Source organism: Elephas maximus, chromosome 21 (genome assembly GCF_024166365.1).
Source record: "Elephas maximus indicus isolate mEleMax1 chromosome 21, mEleMax1 primary haplotype, whole genome shotgun sequence".
NCBI lineage: Eukaryota > Metazoa > Chordata > Mammalia > Proboscidea > Elephantidae > Elephas > Elephas maximus.
This window is the reverse complement of record NC_064839.1, coordinates 25,097,442-25,121,520: the sequence shown is the minus strand read 5'-3', so window position 1 is coordinate 25,121,520 and position 24,079 is coordinate 25,097,442.

Below are 24,079 nucleotides of genomic sequence, written 5' to 3'. Positions count from 1 at the left end.
CCTGAAAGGAGAGCTAGGGAGGCTCTAACTGCTGCAATCTGTAACCAGTAAAAACTATTTATGAAAAATTATGCTTAACAACCCTTTCACTGTTTATTGATTCTAAAACTTGACCTCAAATGATGCTGTATTTGTAAAACTTTTATAACCTCGTCTTGTCAGTTAAGATTCTTGTTATTTTAAGTTTCGGAAAACCCAACAGAAACCAGATTAAACAAAAGGAAATGCATTGAAATAACAGAGTAGTCCCAGAGGAGCTGGATCCAGGATGTCAAAGTGAAGTACTCAGCCCCCCCTGTCTCCATCTTGGCTCTTCTCCCTGGGTATTGGCTTCATTCTTAGGGTCATGTGGAGGCAAAGAGGCCACAGCTCCACCTTCACAACCTTCCAGGTTCAAGTCCACCGTGGTAGCGCAAGAGCGGACACCCATCATGGTCCAGAAGCCCTATCCAAAGCCACACAGCATCTCACATGCCATCTGTGGCCATGCCTTAGCCTCCTGCCCCACCAGGGGTGGGGAGAGTGGTCAACTCCACCCAAAGCATAAGACTTGAGTGACAGAGGTGGTGGTTCTCAGGGGCAAATTTGTTGACTGTTACCAGAAAAAGGGCATTTGATGCTGGGTAGTCAAAACAGCAAATGACCTCCAAACCTGTTGCCATTGAGTCAATTCTGACTCATACTGACCGTACAGGACAGAGTTGAACTGCGCTATAGTGTTTCCAAGGAGCAGCTGGTGGATTCTAACTGCTGACCTTTTGGTTAGCAGCCAAATGCTGAACCAGTGTGCCACCAGGGCTCCAACTGACCACTACTAGTGTTAAAAAAAAAAAAAAGCCCCAGTGGCCCAATGGTTAAGCACTTGGTTGAAAAACTGAAAAGTTGACGGTTTGGACCCACCAACAACTCCACCAGAGAAGGACCTGGAGACATGCTCCTGTAAAGATAAAACCAAAAACCAATCCATAGCCGTTGAGTCAATTCCAACTCATGGTGGAACAGATTAGAACTGCCCCATAGGGTTTCCAAGGTTGTAAATCTTTGTTGTTGTTGTTAGGTGCCATCGAGTTGGTTCCGACTAATAGTGACCGTATGTGCAACAGAACGAAACACTGCCCTGTCCTGCGCCATCCTCACAATTGTTGTTATCCTTAAACCCATTGTTGCAGCCACTATGTCAATCCATCTCATTGAGGGTCTTCCTCTTTTTCACTGACCTTCTGCTTTACCAAGCATGATGTCCTTCTCCAGGGACTGATCCCTCCTGACAACATGTCCAAAATATGTGAGATGTAGTCTTGCCATCCTTGCTTCTAAGGAGCATTCTGGTTGCACTTCTTCCAAGACAGATTTGTTTGTTCTTTTGGCAGTCCATGATATATTCAATATTCAATATTCTCCTTCAACACCACAATTCAAAGGTGTCAATTCTTCTTTGGTCTTCTTAGTCATAGTCCAGGTTTCACATGCATGGGAAGCGATTGAAAACACATTGGCTTGGGTCAGGAGCACCTTAGTCTTCAAGGTGATGTCTTTGATTTTCAACACTTTGAAGAGGTCTTATGCAGCATATTTGCCCAATGCAATGTATCTTTTGATTTCTGGACTGCTGCTTCCGTGGGTGTTGATTGTGGATCCAAGTAAAATGAAATCCTTGAAAACCTCAGTTTCTTTTCCATTTATCACGATATGGTTTATTGGTCCAGTTGTGAGGATTTTTTGTTTTCTTCATGTTGAGCTGTAATCCATACTGAAGGCTGTGGTCTCTGATCTTCATCAGTAAGTGCTTCAAGTCCTCTTCACTTTCAGCAAGCAAGGTTGTGTCATCTGCATAATGCGGGTTGTTAATGAGTCTTCCTCCAATCCTGATGCCCTGTTCTTTTTCAAACAGTTCAGCTTCTTGGATTATTTGCTCAGCATACAGATTAAATAGGTATGGTGAAAGGATACAACCCTTACACACCCCCTTCTGACTTTAAACCACGCAGTAGCCCCTTGTTCTGTCCAAAAAACTGCCTCTTGATCTATGTACAGGTTCCTCATGAGCACAGTTAATGGTTCTGGAATTCCCATTCTTCGAAATCTTATCCATAATCTGTTATGTTCCACACAGTTAAATACCTTTGCATAGTCAATAAAATACAGGTAAACATCCTTCTGGTATTCTCGCTTTCGGCCAGGATCCATCTGACATCAGCAATGATATCCCTAGTTCCACATCCTCTTCTGAATCCGGCTTGAATTTCTGGCAGTTCCCTGCTGCAGCCACTTTTGAATGATCTTCAGCAAAATTTTACTTGCATGTGATATTGATATTGTTTGATAATTTCTGCATTCACTGGGATCACCTTTCTTGAAAATAGGCATAAATATGGATCTCTTCCAATCGGTTGACCAGGTAGCTGTCTTCTAAAAGTTTTGGCATAGATGAGTGAGTACTTCCAGCGCTGCATCCCTTTGTATTCCATCAATAGGTATTCCATCAATTCCTGGACCCTTATTTTTCACCAATACCTTCAGTGCAGCTTGGACTTCTTCCTTCAGTACTGTTGGTTCCTGCTCATACGGTACCTCCTGAAATGGTTGAACATCGACCAATTCTTTTTGGTATAATGACTGTATTCCTGCCATCTTCTTTTGATGCTTCCTGAGTCATTTAATATTTTCCCCATAGAATCCTTCAGTATTGCAACTCCAGGCTTGAATTTTTTCTGCAGTTCCTTCAGCTTGAGAAATACAGAGCGTGTTCTTCCCTTTTGGTTTTCCATTTCCAGCTCTTTGCACTGTCATTATAATACTTTGTCTTCTCCAGCCGCCCTTTGAAATCTTCTGTTCAACTCTTTTACTTCATTGTTTCTCCCTTTCGCTTTACCTACTTTCGATGTTCAGGAGCAAGTTCCTTAAACCACGCAGTATCCACTTGTTCTGACTGCTGACTGCTACATTCCCATAAAGATGACAGCCTAGAAAACCCTAGGGGGCAGTTCTAGTCTGTCGCGCTATGAGTCAGAATCAACTCAACAGCACACAACAACAACAGTGTAAAAAAATATACAACCAATAATGAAACAAAACAAAAGAAACCCTTGGGCCAGCTTACCTTCTAGCATTTTAAATTTTCAGTGTTTTTGCAATGGTTTCTTGGTCCGCCCCAGCAACATTCTTGTGACTTAGCTAAAACAAGTCAGGCTACTCCCTCTTCTTGGGGGAGGAAACTGGGAGGCCCAGACGGTTTCTCTGGGGGCCTCAGGCAGGCGGGGGCAGAGGCCCGATGAGAAACCAGGTCTTGGGCTCCTGAACGTTCCCTGTATTTCATCCTGAGGACAGAACTGCTCTGTTTTACAGAGCATTGTGTGGGATTTTTGTTTGTTTTTTAGTAGCATTAGCTAAGTTTCCACTTCAGGTAGGTCAAAAATACCCGCCATGCAGGTGCCTAACCAGTAGCCGTTGAGTCAGGTCCAACTCACGATGAGTGTGTCAGAGTAGAACTGTGCTCCCTAGGACTTTCAATGGCTGGTTTTTTGGAAGTAGCTCCCCAGGCTTTTCTTCTAAGTCACCTCTGGGTACACTCAAACCTCTCAGTTAGCAGCTGAATGTGTTAACCGTTTGTACCACTCAGGGACTCCACCCAGTGCCTGACCAACCAAAACCAAACCTGTTGCCGTCGAGCCGATTCCGACTCATAGCGACCGTGCAGGACAGAGCAGAATTGTCCCCTAGAGTTTCCAGGGAGCATCTGGTGGATTCAAACTGCCAACCTTTCGGCTAGCAGCTGTAGCTCTTAACCACTATGGCACCAGGGTTTCCACCCAGTGCCTAGAAGTGTTCACATGCCTCCTGATGCAACCTGAACCTTTAGGGAATCATTTTATTTCCAGAGTCTGGGCTGGAAGATTTCAGAGTATAATGAAAATGTAAGTAATGTGTGCTGTACGAAATTTCAGATTGTCTGTGAAATCATAAGAATCTCAGTAAATCACAGAAAACACAACAGTCTTTAAAAGGGTGCATGCTATCTGCCCTTGGTGTTAGTTTGAGCTGTCCTTCAGGAGCAGCCGTCTGTAGAGAAAGGCCCTGGCTCAGTAACCATCAAGGTCTTGGGACGTGATGAGCCACCGAAGCATCAGCCTGGCAGTAGCTCTTTGTCCTGTATCATTTTAGGGGTTAAAATCTTTCTGAAAGGTGCTGGATGGATTGAACCTTTGTGATTCTCTCAGTGGTGCTCAGAAAATTTCTTGTCTCAGTGCCTAATTTTAGAGCCAGCAGCTGTCACTGCTTTGTTCTAACAAGTTGGTAATTTTCCACTCTTCTTGCTTACTTGTATTCTTTTTATATGTCTTATCACTCATTCTGCAAAAATCTTTGAACTTTGTCTTGCTATTTTTTTGACCTCAAGGAAGGACGTACGTGTTATATATTCTTTAGTATTCTGTCATTTAGTAATTACTTTTAAGAATTGAAAAAAAAATTTTTTTTGTTGTACTTTAGACGAAGGTTTACAGAGCAAACTGTTGTTGTTGTTAGGTGCCACCGAGTCAGTTCCGACTCATAGCGACCCTATGCTCAACAAAAGAAGCACTGCCCGGTTCTGCACCATCCTCACAATTGTTGCTATGCTTAAGCCCATTGTTGCAGCCACTGTGTCAATCCACCTCATTGAGGGTCTTCCTCTTTTTCACTGACCCTCTATTTTACCAAGCATGGTGACCTTCTCCAGGGACTGATCCCTCCTAATAATATGTCCAAAGTGGTCTCGCCGTCCTTGCTTATAAAGAGCGTTCCAGCTGCACCTCTTCCGAGACAGACTTGTTTGTCCTTCTGGCAGTCCATGGTATATTCAGTACTCCACCAACACCACAATTCAAAGGTGTCAACTCTTCTTCAGTCTTCCTTATTCATTGTCCAGCTTTTGCATGCATATGATGTGACTGAAAATACCGTGGCTTGGGTCAGGCGCACCTTAGTCTTCAAGATGACATCTTTGCTTTTCAACACTTGAAAGAGATCTTTTGCAGCAGATTCGCCCAATGCAATGGGTCTTTGATTTTTTTACTGCTGCTTCCGTGGGTGTTGATTGTGGATCCAAGTAAAATGAAATCCTTGAAAATCTTAATCTTTTCTCCGTTTATCATGATGTTGCTTATTGGTCCAGTTGTGAGGATTTTTGTTTTATGTTGTGGTGTAATCTATACCGAAGCTGTGGTCTTTGATCTTCATCAGTAAATGTTTCATACGCATGCAGTTTTGTGACATTCGTTGCCAACCCCACGACATGTAAACACTCTACCCTTCTTGACCTTGGGTTCCCCCTTACCAGCTCTTCTTTCCCCTCCTGCCTTCTTGTTTTTGCCCCTGGGCTGGTATGCCCATTTAGTCTTCTCTTGTTTTATGGGCCTGTCTAATCTTTGCCTGAGGTGTGAACCTCAGGAGTGACTTCATTACTGAGCTATAAGTGTGTTCACGGGCTGTACTCTCCGGGTTTCTCTAGTCCCTGTCAGACCAGTAAGTCTGGTCTTTTGTGTGTGTGTGTGTGAGTTAGAATTTTGTTCTTTATTTTTCCCCACTCTGTCTGGGACCCTCTACTGTGATCTCTGTTAGAGTAGTCGATGGTGGTATTGGGCACCATCTAGTTCTACTGGACTCAGTCTGGTGGAGGTGGGGGTGCTTGTGGTCCATTAGTCATTTGGATTAATCTTTTAAAGGGAACTTCTTTAGCTCAAGAGTAGATGTAGGTAACTTTATGGATACAATAAATTAGAGAAAAAAATAAGAACGCTCTACCTTTTGGGTTAAGTAGAATGTTCTGGGAAGTATATTTGATAATCCTGATACCAGAAGAACAACAAAGTTGCCATGAGAGCATATTTCAAGCTTCCTTCCTGTCCTGCGATTAGAGTTACAAATTTTCTTAATTCTCTTTTGTTTTCCGAGGTGTACATTTAAAAATTCCAAGACTAACAGTCTTCTCTGAGATGGCATTGCTCAACATATTTTCCTCATTAATTATTTCTATAGGGCCATGACTGTGCCCTTCTGCCCTTTACAAGGTATTGTGAGAAGGATAGAAGTATATCCAGTGGTGAAAATATGTTTCATTGAGCCTGGAGGCCAAGTCTATGGTTTCAGACTCAGGACACATATATCTACATCTTCAGGAAAACCTAAACAACTGGCCGACCTAGGCGCCTTATTACTAATCAAGGCACAGCACAAAGATCATATCCAAACATTTCCAACAACTGCAGCACAATTCCTAACCAAAACCCACACAAAACCACCATTTGAATTCATCCTCCATTCTTCAGTGAAATAGTGACGTTTCCTGTTTGACGATAAGGTTGAATTTTTAATTTTTTAGTGTTAGCGCTTAATTTGGGGGACTGTGTTTCACTGTCCAATTGTCAGGCTATTGAAAAAGGAATAGTTTTTGAGAGAGAGAGAAGTTCAAAAATAAGATGTTGTTTAAAAGCTCTATGTTAATTCTTACCAATTCTGAAAATGTTCTTTTCAATAGTGTGTTCTCAATTTGTCTGTACCCCTGGTGCTGTGTCAGATACTAAACCGGATATTGTAGGTACATAAAATATCAGCCCAGTCTTTGAGGAAAGGAGAGCCTTGATGAGAAAGTAAGCCACTATGTGCATGAAGCAAGTGAGCCAGCAGGACAAGGCTGTCTGTATGTGAGTAAGCTTCAAATGAGTGAGAAAGATAAGTTTAAGTCGCCTAGGGGGAAAATGGTCAAAAAAAAGAAAGATATGAAAACTCTTGGCCTTGACGCAAATTTTGGAACCGTCTGCATTTATTCAACCAAATACTTACTGAGCACCAACTCGAAGTAAAGAGGGAATTCTAGAATTTACAAAAATGAATAAAACACCTTTTCTAACCTCAGAAAGCTTATAATCTAATAAACGGGTTACAGCATGAAGTGGGGGGGAGGGGAATCTGCCAAAATTGTAATAAAAATTTTAACACTTGCCAGAAGTTGAAAAAATCAATTCTTCCTTAAACCAAACCAAAACAAAAAAACAGTGATCAGGAAGGGGAAGCTAGCGGTTTGCTTTTGAGCAGGTTTCTCTTGCACATTGCAAACGGCAACGTCTGCAAGGAATCCTCAATGGAGAAACCTTTCTAAATTTTCTCTTGGGTGTTTGCCTGGGGGACCTTTTGAGAGACCTTGTTGTAAGCAAGATCGCCACCTGCCGGCCGAAATAACCATTGCATGTAAGTCCCAGTGTGACATTTGGTGGGAGAGGCTGCTTGGGAGACAGAAAAACTTAACTACGTGAGTTCGCTGGTCAGACTTTCTTGGGTCATGTATGGCTGATAATGTTTATGTGGTCACCTAAAGAAATGACTGAGGTCACCCAAAAACTTACTCAGTTTTGGGAAAAGGATGTTGCTACTCCTGCAGCAACTCTCCTGGAGCCCTCTACGCCTCTGGAGCACAGTGTGTTGTCCAAAACGACTAATGTACAAACCCACTTTTTTATGAAATGTCGTTTGCCACCGTGGAGTCGACCACGACTCCTGGCAATCCCATGTGTGCAGAATAGAACTGCTCCATGGGGTTTTCTTGGCTGTAGTCTTTACCGAAGCGGTTTCCCAGGCCTGCCTTTTGTGGAGTTGCAGGGTGGGTTCCAACTGCCAAGCTTTAGGTTAGCAGCCAGTTGCCAACCGCTTGTGCCATCCAGGTGTCTTCTTATGAAATAGGAGCTCTAAAAATTTTTATGTTTTGAATATTTCATTTTATTTATTAACTCTGTTATTAACTTTTATTTATTTATTAACTCTGTTACTAACTTTTAAAGAGCAATCTAACCCTTAACTTCTTCCACAAAACACGTAACTTTGGGGCCCATTGGGGTAGCTAGACCTCTCATGATAGGAAGTGGGATTCCAGCAGTGGCCAGTTCTTACAGAGCATCTCCCATGCCCAGTACTGGTCTAGGTGTTATGAACACAAGGAGGAAGGACACAGGGTCCCTGCCCTCAAAGACTGCACAGTCTAGCAGTTCACTCACATCGTGTTCTCTCTGTTTGTTAGAACTTGCCCGGTGAATATCCTTTTTTGATCCTTCTCACCACTCTGAGTGGGTGCAGTATCTATGCAGATCAATAGGCCATTCCTTTTCCCAAATATATTCGTCAAGAGAGTATTTGTCATTTAGATCCAACTCTTCAAAGTCAGACAAATTGGGTTCAGATCCCAGCTCTACTACTTACTAGCTGTGTTATCTTGGATTACTTGTTTAACCTCTCTGGGCCTCAGTTTCATCATCCTTTAAATGTGGGTAATAAAATCTACCTCACATGGTTGTTGGGATGATTAAATGAGATCATATGTGTTAAAGCATTTAGCACAGAGTTTGATCCATAGTAAAAAATACTTGTTAGAAGTATTTCAAGGAACCCTGGTGACACGGTGGTTAAAGTGCTAGGCTGCTAACCAAAAAGACTGGTGGTTTGAACCCACAAGTCATGTTGCGGGAGAAAGATGTGGCAGTCTGCTTCTGTAAAGATTTACAGCTTTGAAAACCATATGGGGGAAGTTCTGCTCTGTCTGTCCTATGGGGTCCCTAAAAGTCACAATTGACTCGATGGCAATGGCTAGGTGGTTGGTAATGGATAAGTATTTCATTATTTAGATTAATGGTATTAAACTGGTTTTATTCTCTGATATTTGGCGTGGGACTTGGTTGACACAAGAGTAGCTCTAATTGCTTTTCCTTTTATTGATCAAGCTAACTGTTGATAACCACTTCAACCCCTTATATTGAGGGTAATGGTTGCTGCTTTTCTCATTCTTTGTTTCTCAGTGAGGGAAGTAGCTGTACTGCCCCTGCCATTGCCACACTACGTCAGTTTGTGGACACCCAGAGAGTTCCCACGATGTCCCTGAATTTGACGCTGATGGCAAGATGCTTAAAGTTTTGGTTCAAAGCTGGAACGTGTCCTTTGAAAGTTGTTTGCAGCTTTCTGTCTCAAGTCATCAGTTCACTTTTGGAGCAGCTTCCTTTGCTTGGGGTAAATCACCAGGACTGGACTTCTAGGCCAACAAATGTAAAAGGTTCTTAGTGGAAACAGTGTGATTGCTTGTAACCAAAATACCAACGCTTCAGACCAGGATGTCCTGTCAACCCATGTGAATGATGAGAGCAGCTTTAGCCTGACTCTGTCTTCACAGAGTTAGAGAATTTGGGGCCCTAAAGGTTAATTCAGACTGCGCTGACTCCAGAAATGATTATTCCTGGGGAATGTGAGTGCCTGAGAATCACCCACTGGAGTTGTGAGCAGAGGTGGCCCAGGAAGAGTGAGGAAGGAGCAGGCATTTCCGCTTCACCTGGCGTGGGACCTGAAGAAGCAGCCAGGGGGCGCCAGAGGGCTCTGAGCTGGGGGAGTGAGCGCCCTCTCTCCAGAGGAGAACCGGGCTTGCTTGTTCGGGGTGGTGGTAAGGGGTGCAATGTCAAAGGCTCCCCGTGGCTGATAAGTAGGCTAGCCTGTCAACACTGAGGGATGGGGACACCAAGGGGGAAGCGGGGGCAGGAAGCCAGAGAGATTCTTCAGGACCTCTAAATTAGGATGCCCAGAACCAAAGACCAGGAACCTATTTTCTCAAACCAGAACTGCAGGTTTGGGACCACTCCTGGAATCCAGTGCTTTTCAACCTTGGTGCATTTTAGAATCATCGGAGCTTTTTAAACAGTTTAGATGCCCAGTATATACCTGAAGGATTGAAAACAGGTGTTCAAACAAATGTCTTTATTTATTTATTTTTTTAGTCAGAGCAGTACTAGTCACAATAGCCAAAGGGGGGAAACGACCCAATGTTCTTCAAAGGGGGAAAAGAAACGACTTGTGGTATATCCATACAAGGGAATGCTCTTCGGCCATAAAGAGGAGCGAAGCACTGATACACGCTACAGTGTGGATGAACCTCGAAAACATTGTGCGAAGTAACAGAAGCCGGACACAAAAGGCCACATATTGTATCATTCCATTTAATATGAAATATTCAGAATGATTAAATCCATAGAGACAGAAAGAAGATTGGTAGTTGCCAGGGGTTGGGTAGGGGAAAGAAGAATGGAGATTAACTCCTTAAAGAATATGAGGTTTTATTTTGGGGGTGATGAAAAGTTTTGGAACTTCATAGGAGTAGTGGTTGCCCAGCAATGTGAATGTACTAAATGCCTTTGAATTGTGCACTTTAAAATGCCCAATTTTATGCTATGTGAATTTCGCCTAAAAATTGTAATGATGTTAAAAAATATAGCTGCCCAGGCCCCATGCAGTCTGATTAAAGCAGTCTCTGGGGGGTGGGACCAGACGCAGACTTGCCTAGAGCTCCGATGTGATTCCAGAGGGCAGCTGGGCTGAAGCCACATTTGCAGGGGACTCACAGGGGATTTCTCAGAAATGCAGCCCTTGGCCCACACCTGGTTCTTCTCTAGGTCTCGCTCACATGTCCTCTTCTTCAGAAAACCTTCTTTAAGGGCCTTCACTCTGCCTGGCTGGGTGAGGTACCCTCTCCCCTTACTGCTTTATAACACTCAGGGCCCTCTGCATCTAGAACACTTTCTGCACTCAGTTGTCATTGTGGGTTTTCCCCCCAGACCACCAGCTTTCTGGGGGCAGGTACCAGGCCTGCCTTCCAGCTCAGTTTCTGCAGGCTCAGCACAGGGTCTGACACAGAGGTGAGCCTAAGAAATGTTGAGTGAATGAATGACTGAGTCAATGAGTGAGTGAGTGAATGAGTGGGAGCATGGTTCACTCACCTGTCTCTTGTAGCGTTTCTTCCATCCACTTAGCTTTCCCAGAGCTTTCATAGCAGAACTTAGGAAGGGTTCCTTTGGGAGCTGGACCCTCTTTCCCCGTCACAGGTGCAAAGCTGAGTCAGTCCTGGAGGATGGAAGGTGTTTCAGACTTCTTAGTTGCCAAGCTTCTCATGCCATTACATCCAAACTGGACGCACTTTAGAACCATCTAGGAGCTTTAAAACAATATTGATGCCCAGGTCCCACACCCCCAGAGTGTGATTTAATTGGTCCAGGGTGCCACCTGGGCACGGAGGTTTTTAAAACTCTCCCAGGTGACCCTAAAGTACAGCCAAGATCATGAAACACTGTGTTATGTGCTTAGATGCAGTATTCTTGAGTAATTTTATTTTACAAAGTCCCAAACCATTCAGAAGCTGACCTTACGGTTCCCTCACATGGAAATAGAAAGGACTTTGAGCATAACTGCTGTAAAACAAAACAAACAAAAAAACTGTCTTACTGACTCTGACTCACGGAGACCCCAGGTGTGTCAGAGTAGAACTGTGCTTCATAGGGTTTTCAATGGCTGGTTTTTCAGAAGTAGATTGCCAGGTCTTTCTTCCAAGGTGCCTCTGGGTGGACTTTAAGCTCCAACCTTTCAGTTAGGAGCTGAGTGTGTTGACCATTTGCACCACTCGGGAACTCCATAACCACTGTGTTGTGTGCCATCCAGTTGATTCCGACTCATAGCGACCCTAGAGGACAGAGTATAGCTGCTCTATAAGGTTTCCTAGGCTCTGATCTTCATGGGAGCAGATGGACAGGTCTTTTCTCCCATGGAGCCGCTGTGTGGGTTTGAACCACTGACTCTTCCATCATCAGCAGAGCTTTTAACCAGTGTGCCAACCACTATTAAAAAACAAAACAAAAATACCTGAATGCGTTGCCGAGTGGATTCCGACCCATAGCGACCCCATAGCACACAGTAGAACTGCCCCAGAGGGTTTCCAAGGAGCGGCTGGTAGATTTGAACTGCTGAACTTTTGGTTAGCAGCCGAGCTCTGAACCGCTGTGCCACCAGAGCTGCTCAACTACCTTAGACCTCTTGAATTTGCTTTAGAATTGGTATCAAGGCATTGAGTGTTACTATCTTCCAGCAGCAGGTAGCCACCGGGGGAGACGATTTACTTTCTCCATCCACAGGCTAAAAGAGGCAGTTCTGGGGGTTGAAGGAAGAAATTCGGCAGCTACCGCTGAAGCAGTACCTTGTTCTGTCAACGTAGCTTAATGCTGCTTAAGTGAGAAATCTACAGGGACCTGAGAAAGCTAAAGGATTGTCTTTCTTTCCTAGTCTGTAAATCAACAGAAAGAGCAAGGCGAAGCCAGCCTCACAATCTAACATTCCCTGTCTTTCAGAGTCAATTAGATAAGTCTATTTAAAAAATAAAAAAAAAAACACATTTTATAATTTTAGCTAAACATTTTGTAACTCCCTATGTTTGTTTTATTAAAATTATTATACCTTGTTGTTGAAGAAACAAAATGCCCCTTCTTGTCCTCGTTAAATAAGCATAAACATTTGTTGTTTGGGGAAATATTTTGCTGGTAAGTTTTGTCATTTTTCTTAATACAATGTGATAAAAATAACTCCTTAAATATTCATGACTAATTCTTAAATTATATATGATCCCAGTCCAATGGCTTTACAGATATCGGCTTTCTTTATCTTGGATTCTAAACATGGACCTCCATTCAGTTTTTTGTTGTGGCTACAAGTGTTTTAAAATGTATAGCATGGAGCTTTCTTAAATGAAGTCATCTTGGAATTGCAAAAAAGAAAAAAAAAGGACTAAGGTTGTGTTAAAGAGTGATCTTTCATAATTGTTCCTTCCTTTCTGTTTTTCACCTATATCTGGCCTCCTATCCAGATAGCACAATGCAATTGCATGTCTAAGTAATCCTCCTGACAATAGATTAAAATTTAAATTAAATCTACCCCACTGAAAAGTGCCCTCTAATGTTATGAAACATTAACAGTGACATTAAAAATATTTGCTAAGTTTGAGAGTTCCCTTTACTCCAGATTGAAATTTACTTCATTCCTCAGGTGAACGTTTATCAAGCATTGGACATGCAATTCACTTGTGGGAGCTTTATAATATGGCTACAAAGTCTTTGATACTCCTCTCTTCAAAACGTAGAGCTTAATTCCCCTCCTTTGAATATGGGCCAGACTTAGTGACTCATCTCTAAGGAGTAGAATGTGGTGGAAGGAGCGGAGTGTCACTTCTGAGGCCAGCTCATAAAAGACATTGTTGCTGCTGCCTTGCTCTCTTTTGGATGGCTCGCTCTGGGGGAAACCAGCCACCGTGCCATGAGATTTCTCAAGCAGTCCTGGGAGAGGCCCACGTGGAGAAGAACTGAGGCCTCCAGCCAATAGCCAGCACAACTTTACGGCCATGGTAGGGAGCCTCCTTGGAAGTGGATATTCTGGAAATAGTCAAGCCTTCATATAACTGCATCGCTGGCCAACATCTTAAGTGCAGTCTCTTGAGAGATCCCCAAGTAAGAATGGGCCAGCTAAGCAGCTCCTGAATTCCTGACCCACGGCGACTATGAAAGGGAATAAGCCACTAAATTGTGGGATAATTTATTTTGCAGCAATCAGTAACTAATACATCGCCATCATTTAAATCTGACAGAAGGGAAAGATTTAGATTACTTTAAACTGATGCTTATATGCTCCATATAGCCATTATAATTTCCTCCAGATATTATAATTATTAAAATATTCACACTACCTCACTTAGACATTCATATTTTAGTCTTTTATGTTCTTTAAAAATAGCAAAGTGCTAGGAGAAAATATTTGCCAATCATGTGTCCGATAAGGAACTTGTGTCTAGAGTACAACTCAACAGGAAAAAGACAAATAATTCAGTTAAAAAATAGGCCAAGGACCTGAGTAGACGTTTCTCCAAAGAAGATAACACAAATGGCCAATAAACACATGAAAAGATGCCCAACATCGTTAGCCAGAGAAATGCAAATCATAACGTAGTGTGATACCACTTTGCACTCACTAGGATGGCTGGAGTAAAAAAAGGTAATAACAAGAATCGTAACAAGAATTAAGAAGGATGTGCAGAAGTAGGACCCTTCATACACTGGTTGTGGGAATGTAAAATGGTGCAGCCACTGTGGAAAACAGCTTGGCAGTCCCTCAAAAGGTTAAACACAGAGTTACCACATGACTCACCAATTCTACTCCTAGGTATGTACTTGAAAAATTAAAATGTGTACATGCACGAAAACTTGTACATAAATGTTTGTAGCAGCACTATACGTAATAGACAACAAGTAGGAACAATCCAAATGCCTATCAATGGATGAATGGATGAACAAAACATGGAATGGCCAAACAATGGACTATTATTCAGCCATAAAGAGAAATTAAGTTCTGATACATACTATGACGTGGATGAACTTTGAAAACATTACGTTAAATGAAAGAAGCCAGACACAAAAGGCCACATATTGAATGATCTCATTTATATGAAATGTCCAGAAGAGACAAATCCATAAAGACAGAATGATTAATGGTTGGCTAGGGCTGGGGCTAGGGTTGAGAGCTATGGCTGCTAACCATAAAGGTCAGCAGTTCAAATCCACCAGGCACTCAGTGGAAACTCTATGGGGCAGTTCCACTCTGTCCTATAGGGTCACTATGAGTTGGAATCAACTCTACGGCAATGGGTTTTTGTTTTTTTAGGGCTGGGGCAGGGGTGGGGAAATGGGAGTAAATGGGGAGCGATGGCTGATGGGTATGGGGTTTCTTTATGGGGTGATGAGAATGTTATAAGATTGTGCTGATGTTTGCACAAATTTGTGAATATACTAAAAACCACCGAATTTTACACCTTAAATTGGTGAATTGCATGGTATGTGAATTATGTATATCTCAATAAATCTTTATGTGTTTTACATAACTAAGTGTTTGACTCTGGGAATTCAATAAAATGGGCATCTTACCTTAGGGAGCTCCCAAAAGAAAAACCATGTTCCTCAGCCCTAATTCTTGGTCAAGCTTGCTTGACTGCTGTGTTTTATTTTTGTTTCTTATTCATAAAGAGTCCTTTAAGTCTAGGCATTTTCCTCTGAGTACAGCTTTAGCTCTATCCATGGGTTTTGACATGCAGTGTTTTCATTAGTATCATTTCCCAAATACCCAATAAATTATTTTTTTGTCCAAGAGTAGTTTGAGAGAAAGTCTTGACATTCTCAAATGGTTGACTATTTGTTTCTACTTCTTAATTTACTTCTAGGTTTATTGTATTATGCGTGAACAATGTGATTTATACTATTTCTTATTTGTTATGTATAATGGGTTTTCCTTTTGGTTAATATTTAAAAATTTCCATTCATGATGGAAAAGAAGTCTACTCTTTTCAGGGGGTAGAGTTCAGATTATTTAGGATATTATTCTTATCTTTTATGTCCTTACTTTTTTCTCTCTAGTTTAACAAGGGAGCCCTGGCCGTGCAGTGGTTAAGAGCTATGGCTGCTAACCAGAAGGTTGGCAGTTCAAATTCACCAACTGATTCTTGGACACCCTGTGGGGTAGTTCTACTTTGTTGCTGTGAGTTGGAATTGACTCGATGGCAATGGGTTTCTGGTTTTAGTCTAACAAGATTGAAATCAGTGGGTGAGAGTCTACCACCACTGTTATAGTTCTATCAATTGTCTTAGTTATTTTCTGCAATTTGTCTTTACGTATGTAACAGGACATTAACATGGGGCCCTCTCATTTCAACTTCAGCTGAGGGCCCAAAGTTGGGTAAGATCAACCCAACAGATGCCAAGAACCCCCACCTTCTAAAGTAAGGCAGTTGCTTGCAGCTACATTGTTAACCCAGTGCCGTTGAATCGATTCTGACTCACAGTGACCCTATAGGACAGGGTAGAACTGCCCATAGAGTTTCCAAGGAGTGCCTGCTGGATTTGAACTGCCAAGCTTTTGGTTAACAACCGTAACACTTAACTACTCTGCCACGAGGGTTTCCGCTACATGCTGAGAGGCTGTGAAAATGTGAAGTGTAAAAACTACCCTTTAGTTAATCTTACACTTAGGGTTAAATGAGAAGAAGTATAAAAATAATTTATAGTAGGTTCACATGATAGAATTTTATGTCATTATTATAAGTTGTACTTTTGAAGAATGATAAAGAAAAAAGATCACAATGCTAAGGCTACAAAGCAGAACACAAAACTACACATATGTTTAATTCTAACTTTATGAAGTAAATACATGTAAAAAAGAGACGGGAAATACAATTGGGATTTCAGCCACTTTTTCTTTTTCTTCTTGGTATTTTTCCAAATTAGAAACTTTCTGCAATAAAATATTTTATTTTTTAAAATAATTTCATAATTAGAAAAAAAGCTTTTTTTATTATTAAGGGGTGCATGTAGATACATATACATACCTGTGGTTTAATTTAGAAAAAAAAGTCATTTTATTAAAGTTTATTTTATTTACAGTTTATTAAAGTTTTACTAAGGTAGCTCAAATACTCAAGTAATCATCTTCTTGTGCTACCTTTGCTTCCAACTCAAAAGCAATATATGAATGAAAAGCAATTGATTTGGGATCCATCTTCCTCTTACAAAAGGCCCCAGAGGAGGGAGGGGGCCAGCGTCCTGGCCTCATAAGCAGACACTTTTAACAGCAGATCCTATGGCTTGTTTTCTCAGTAAAGAGCCAAATATCCCAAAAGGATGTGTAAGCTTAGAGAACTTGGTTTGCAAATGTTTATCTGCAGCTAATGCTTGGACCAATACAGTAGTTCTTGTTTTATGCTTAGTCACAGCTCAGAAATTCAGTTGCCCAAAACACGTTAGACTAGGACGATGTGACTGTTGCCATTTGCCTCCCGAGCTGCTTAAAACTGACCTTTAAAACGTAAGCTCAACTGTCTTGACTGCCACAGTACCCCGGGGACAACACTGTAATGAATTCATGTTTTGACAATCATTTTCGTCTTTCCTTGTCATTAAAATTGACTTTCTGGGTTTGGTCGCTATGAGTCGGAATTGACTCGACGGCAGTGGGTTTGGTTTTTGGTTTGGGGTTTGCCACTGAATCCACACTGGACCTCTCTGAACGGCACATTTTCCAAATCCACATGAGACAAAACTTATTTGTGCCCTGCCTTATCCCTGGAGAGGAGGAGTGAAAGGTTGTCCCAGGAAGAAGGTAGCCTAGTTCCTTCTCTCTGTGCCTCACTTTCTCCTTCAATGGGGTCACCTGTCAGGGGCAAAGAAGGTAGGAGAGGGGAGATTGTAATGACACAAAGCCTACTCCATTTCTTCCTGTTTCTCTCGTTCAACACAGCGGAATCTTGTTTTATACTTTGGGGAAATAATTCTATGACGAAATTTCCTGCGGTTTCAAAAAATTGTTTAAGTATCTCCACAAACCCCGCCAGGTGTCAGCCATGTTCCCATACCACACGTCCATCTGCACAGCTGCAGAGCTCCCACCCCACCCCGTAGCTTCAGCTGATCCACAGGCAGTGGGACACACATCTCCATTCATTTATTCATTGTTTAGACAGAAACCTGTCTTAATCATCTAGTGTTGCTATAACAGAAATACCACAAGTGGATGGCTTTAAAGAAGAGAAATTTATTCCCTCACAGTCCAGCAGGCTACAAGTCCAAATTCAGGGCAACAGCTCCAGGAGACTTTTCTCTCTCTGTCAGCTCTGTAGGAAGGTCCTTGTCATCAATCTTCCCTAGGTCTGGGAGCATCTCAGCACAGAAGCCTCAGGTCCAAAGGACCCTCTCAGCTCCTGGCACTGCTTTCTTGGTGTTATGAGGCTCCCATGTCTCTCTGCTCACTTGTCTCTTTTATATCTCAAAAGAGATTGGCTTAAGACACTGCCTAATCTTGTAGACCTCATCAATATAACTGCCACTAATCCATCTCACTTCATCATAGTGATAGGATTTACAACACTTAGGGAATTCACATAAAATGGCGGACAATCACACCATACTGGGACTCAGGTCCCAGCTAAGTTGATAGATATTTTTGGAGGACACAATTCAATCCATGACAAAACCAAAGATGCAAGCGTGAACAAAAGAGACAAGGAAGCTATCCTTATGGAGCTAGGCTTAGCAGGATAGGCAAACATGAAACTGATACTCTCAGAAGTAACTCTGCAGTCCCGTCATGTTAGGTGCTGTAAGGGTAGAGCACAGGGTGCCCTGAGAGCCTATTTCTGATACAGGGCGGAGTGGAGGAGAAAGGGTTTAGGTGAAGCCTCCCTGAAGAAGTGATATTTAAACTACGGCCTGAACAATGGTACTTCATTTTCTGCATAGGAGATGATTCGAGACTGTAATCAGGTGAGAATGGAGCATTTGAAACTCAAAGAATGTAGTAAATGTCACTGAATTGTACTTATAGAAACTGATGAATTGGTGTATGTTTTGCTGTGTATATTCTCAACAATAACAAAATTAATAAAATTGTATATTAAAAAATTATTGGAGACCCCAAAGAGCTTTTGTTTGTGTGGATTATACCTCAATTTGAAGTTATTGATTTGTCTTAGACTGGGTTCTCTGAGAAGCAAAACCAGTAAAGCGTATAAATATATACACAGAGAGAGATTTATATCAAGGATATGGCTCACGCGGTTGCAGAGACTGGATAGAAGTTTCTCCCGATTCACGTAGCTGCAGGGGCTGGGGATCCCAGGATCAGCAGGTGGGAAAGCAGGACTCTTGCTCACAGGCTGTTAAGACTGATGCATCCCAAGATTGGCAGGCGAGACCACGGGCAAGCTGCTAGCTCAAGTCCCAAGAACTGGAGGTCAGATGAACAGCAACCAGCTGCAGGATCCAGAACGAGAAAAAGCCCTAGAATCTTGCCAGAATGTCTGCTTGTATTTGGATCCAAGCCACACGGCCAAGGAAATTCTCTTTCAACTGATTGGATACTCATAGCAGATTCCATCATAGAGGTGATCATATATCAAATCTCAATGGGGAAGTGATCACAAAATTATATGACTGCCAAAACACCGAGAATCTTGGCCCAGCCAAGGTGACATACAATCTCAACCATCACATAATTCTTTAAAAATAATAAATCTATTACATGGTAGCACAAATAATACATTTTTGTGAGAATAACTATATATTCCAGGGCAAAAATAATTTGGGAGGAAAGTGGCCTTTTTCTACCTTTTTGTAAATCTTTTTGCTATCCGGCTTACTAGAGGACAGGTGAATTCTCACGTCTGCTTCTGCACTCAATCTGTTGCCATGTGCAATTTTAGTTGAAGTACGTGAAGAAAATTTTGTCTCACACAGATGTAGTTGGAAAAGTAGGCTATTTTAGTGGCCTTTTAAGGTAATTATGAATATCTCTTTTTGATACTACACCAAAACTCAACAAGTGATAGTTTCCCTTAAAGGTTAGTTGCAGTATGAAATCAGAAACCGTGCTAATTAATTTTTCATACTCTTATATTAGGCACTCCTTGGAAACTCCTTGGAAACCCTGTCATATAGGGTGGCTATGAGTCAGAACTGACTCAGTGGCAATGGGGTTTTGGTTTCTGTTATATTAAAATCCATTGATCTGCCTTGCCCTTTGGATGGATATTTTACTCATGCATAATTTTGTAACATCATGTTTTAGTCACTTGGAAAATGTTGGCTCATTGAGTTATGCAGATTTTCCAAATGTTGACACATTTCATTATACAAAAATTTAAAAATCACCTTCGTTAACACCACCACCCATTTCATTAAAAAAGTATTTAAGTATTGGAAAACTGTCAAGCACACAGCAGTGAATACAAATTTTCCAAAATTCTAATTTTCACTTGAAAGCTCAAATTTTATTGTTGCCAACAAATACTTCAGTTGTTTTCCTTGAAGTGACGGGCTTACTTCATTTATTTTCAGGAAAATCTCTGCCGAATACTGGAGTCTGAATAACCACAGTTCGCCTGTCAGTCATTCTTCAAGTAAAAATGATGTTCCATAAAAAAAGGGATGAGTTCAGCTGTCACCTCTGTCACCAAGAGCTTTTCCTTGATGTGACCATCGTTGTCGGTGTGCTGAAAAAGTGCTTTACCTGTACTTCCTATTTCGTTACACAGAATATTTAAAAAAACATACACTCAAAAGTCAAGATTTAATAAATAATTTTGACAGCTTCATCAAAGGCATTCTTAAGTGAAACTGGCTTTTTTATTTTTGTTCTTCCTGTGAGTATGTGGGAGGAGTGCTGGTGGTGCAGTGGCTAAGCACTCGTCTGCTAACCGAAGGGTCGGCAGTTTGAACCCACCAGCTGCTCTGCAGGAGAAAGATGGAGCAATCTGCTTTTGTAAAGACTTACAGCCTTAGAAACCCTGTGGGGCAGTTCAACTGGGCAGCAATGGGCTTTTGGGTTATGAGACTGTAGTGGTGAAGAACCAGACCAAGTTTGTCTTTGGGTCTCTGTCCTGTCTGTTTTACATTTAAAATATATTTCGAATCTGACCACTTCTCACTAAAACCCACTTTTACTTCCCTGGTCCAAGCCTCTGCCATCGCCTCTGGATTGCTGCACCAGCCTTCTAGCTGGAATCTCTGCTTTCACAATTACCACCCCTGACAGTCCCTTCTCTACCCAGCAGCCTCCTTCGTAGACCACCCTATCCATAATAGCACTCCCTGACCCATGGCTGTGTTTTTCTTCCTAGCACTTACCATGGATATTATATTGCCAGCTGTTTCCAATTTCATTGATTTCTGCTCTGATTTTTATTATTTTGGATGCTACAGTTAGGACACTCCTCTTGCTTTTTTCCCAGGTCTTGCAACTGCCAGTTGAGGTATTTGTTGCCCAGAATTTCCTGTCCCACCCGTGTGTGATGTGGATGGGTCCAGGATGACTTTCTGCAACATTGGGTGTGAAAGATGGGTCCCTAGTCCTTTAACTTGGTTTATTTTATAGTGAGGGCACTTGGAGCCCTTTGTTAGTTAGTCAGTTACTTAGTTAAGACACACCCCCATTTTGTTCTAGTATAGGATTTAGGGTAGCATAGTGGTTAAGAGCTACATCTACTAGCCAAAAGGTCAGCAGTTCAAATCCAGCAGGTGCTCCTTGGAAGCTATGGGGCAGTTCTACTCTGTCCTAGAGGGTCGCTGTGAGCTGGAATCGACTCAACAGCAATGGGTGAAATGGGTTATCTTCTCATTCAGGACCCTTGGTGGTGCAGTGGTTAACCAAAAGTTCAGTGGTTTGAACCCACTAGCTGCTCTGCAGGAGAAAGATGGGCGGTCTGCTTCCGTAAAGCTCACACAGCCTCGCAAGCCCTCTGGGGCAGCTCTATTCTGTCCTATAGGGTTGCTATGGGTCAGAATCGACTTGACAGCAGTAGGTTTGGTTATAACTGTGGTTATAATCTCATTTGCGAGTGGGTTTTCTTCGTTAAAAGGCCATATCAGTGTAGGATGTGTTTTAAGCCAATCACCTCTGAGATATAAAAACAGCAAATTAGACACAGAGAAGCAAGCAGAGATGGCGGAAGACAGATCTCAAGCCACATGAAAATCACCAAGGAACAAGGACATTCCCCCAGAGCCGACAGAGAAAAGAAGCCTTCCTCTAGAGCTGGAGCCATGAATTTGGACTTCTAGCCTACTAAACTGTGAGAAGATACATTTCTGTTTGTTAAAGCCACCCACCTGTAGTATTTCTGTTATAGCAGCACTAGATGACTAAGAGTAATACATTAAAAAACAAAGATAAAGATCAACAAAGACAAAAGATTATCCTGAAGATACAGATAAAATGGAACTCTGCAGAGAACGGTAAAGAATAAAGTCAGAGGGCGTGAGTAACCAATATTAAGATTGAAAACAGGATGTTAACTTATATATATATATATAAAAAATCCATTGCCATGGAGTCTAATATGACTCATAGTGACCCTACAGGACAGAGTAGAATGGCCCCATAGGATTTCCAAGGAGTGGCTGGTGGATTTGCACTGCTGACCTTTTGGTTGGCAGATGAACTCTTAACTTCTGTGGCACCAGGGCTCCATTTTTATAATAGAGAGTAAAAAGATAGTACAATAGTCTTTATGCTTCAACTGATCGTGGGGCTGGTGCAGGCCCAGGCAGTGTTTGTACCCATTGTGCCTGGTATTGCCGTGAGTCGGGGGCCAACTCCAACGAAGCTAACAACAACAACAACAACTTGCTCTATTATATGTTAAGACTTGTTATAAAGCTCTAACAGTTAAGATTGTGTGGAAGTGGCACAGGGATAGACAAAGTGACCAACAGAGGAGAGATGTTAGAAACAGTGCCAGGCATATATGGAATTTTGCTAAGTACTTGAAGTCACATTGCAGCTCCATGGGGAAATGATGGTGGTAGTGGTTAAGAGCTACGGCTGCTAACCAAAAGGTTGGCCGTTCGAATCCACCAGGTGCTCCTTGGAAACTCTATGGGGCAGTTCTACTCCGTCCTATAGGGTTGCTATGAGTTGGAATCGTCTGGACAGCAAGGGGTTTACCCTGGTACGACCTCACTAACATAACAAAAGGAAACTCCCGTTTCCAAACAGGGTTCTGTTGACAAGTACAGGGTTAGAACTTTTGGGTAACTCTTAGGAGGGGACACAATTCAATCCATAGCAACTGATGACTGCTCTTGGGGTGCTCATGAGCCTGCCCCCCATGCTCAGAACCTGGGAGGCTGAGCGTCTCATCCTGGGAGAGCGTGATGGGTGGATTCTTAGTCTACTTGGTTGTTTTCCATTCTGGAAAGTGTGTCTTCATGTTCTGTTGGCAGTTTTAGAAAATGGTTTTTAAACATGCCAATAATAGCTTCACCTCATTTAAAAATCTCTTATGAAATTAACCGAACAAAAAATAAGCAAATACTTCTCCCTCTTTTGTGTACCAAGCATTTTCTAAACATTGGTTCATACTCGTCACTGGTTTGTTGAACGGTGAAGCAAAATACCAGCAGAACCACCAACAAAACGTCTCCTAGTTGCTGCTCTCCTTCGCGGTACGCCTTTGACATTAAGGTAACACCCTTTGGAGCAGAAATTTTGTCCACAGCTCACGCTGCCACCTCTTTACATTATTTTTCATTAACATTAAAGCTTCTTGGTCACAGTGCAATGTGTCCCACGAGGAGCACAACTTTGAATCAGGTTTTTTGCTATTAAAATATCTTCTCTGCTTAGTGAAAAAAATAATAATTTTTTGGAAAGCATTATAATGCTCTCATTCTGGAAAGAAAATATGATTTGTTTATCCAAGAGGTCATTGTACTTGCTTGAAAGGGACAAAAATGCTTTTATGTTTTCATGCCATTATTTGCACTGTCATTTGCAGAGATCTGTGCTAATTTGCAAGTCTTCAGTGAAATAGATCATCTACAGAAAGCTTTTTATCTTCCTAGCAGAGTGTTTAAGACGGAATAGCATGTTCACCATATGCTTAACCTCTAAAAAAAAAAAAAAAAAAAAAAAGAGCTTATGTGCAACAGTTTTAAAATTTTTATCAAAACAAAATGCATTTCATTAGCCACTGGCCACTGAAAGTCAAATGACTGAATCATTGGTTTTTTGAGACTCATGAATTATGAATATTTGTACCAGATATATCTTATGCCTATTAAAGTAAATTTTGCCAATGACAACTTTGGATTTTTAATTATTTAATTTAAAAAGGAGCATCTTTTCTAATTTAATTAAGTAAATGAATTGAATCTATTTATTTCCTATAGGGTCTCTATGAGTCGGAATAGACTCAACAGCAATGAGTAATGGGTATGATTTATTTCCTTAAGCCATCAGACTTGCCGCACTACATAATAAAGAGACCAGTGCCATTGTCTTGCACGTACCTACATGTCTCCCTCCCTACCTTATTCTCTGGCTTCCATGAGGGAGGGAAGTAGATTGACATCATGCACAAAAAATGATTCCAGATGTGTTGAGGATTTAGGTGTGAAGAACAAATTTTAAAAATGTGAAAAGAAAATAGAATAGTCCTCTGATTTGGGATGAAGGAAGGGTTTCATAAATAAGACATTAAGAGTCCTAACTGTATAAGATTAGCACATTTGACTTCATTGAGATTAAAGCCTTCTGTTTATTCAAAACACCAGCAAGAAATTGAAAACACAGTCCACAAGTTGATAGAAGATATTTGCAATACAGAAACCCTGGTGGTGTAGTGGTTAAGAGCTATGGCTACTAACCAAAATGTCGGCAGTTTGAA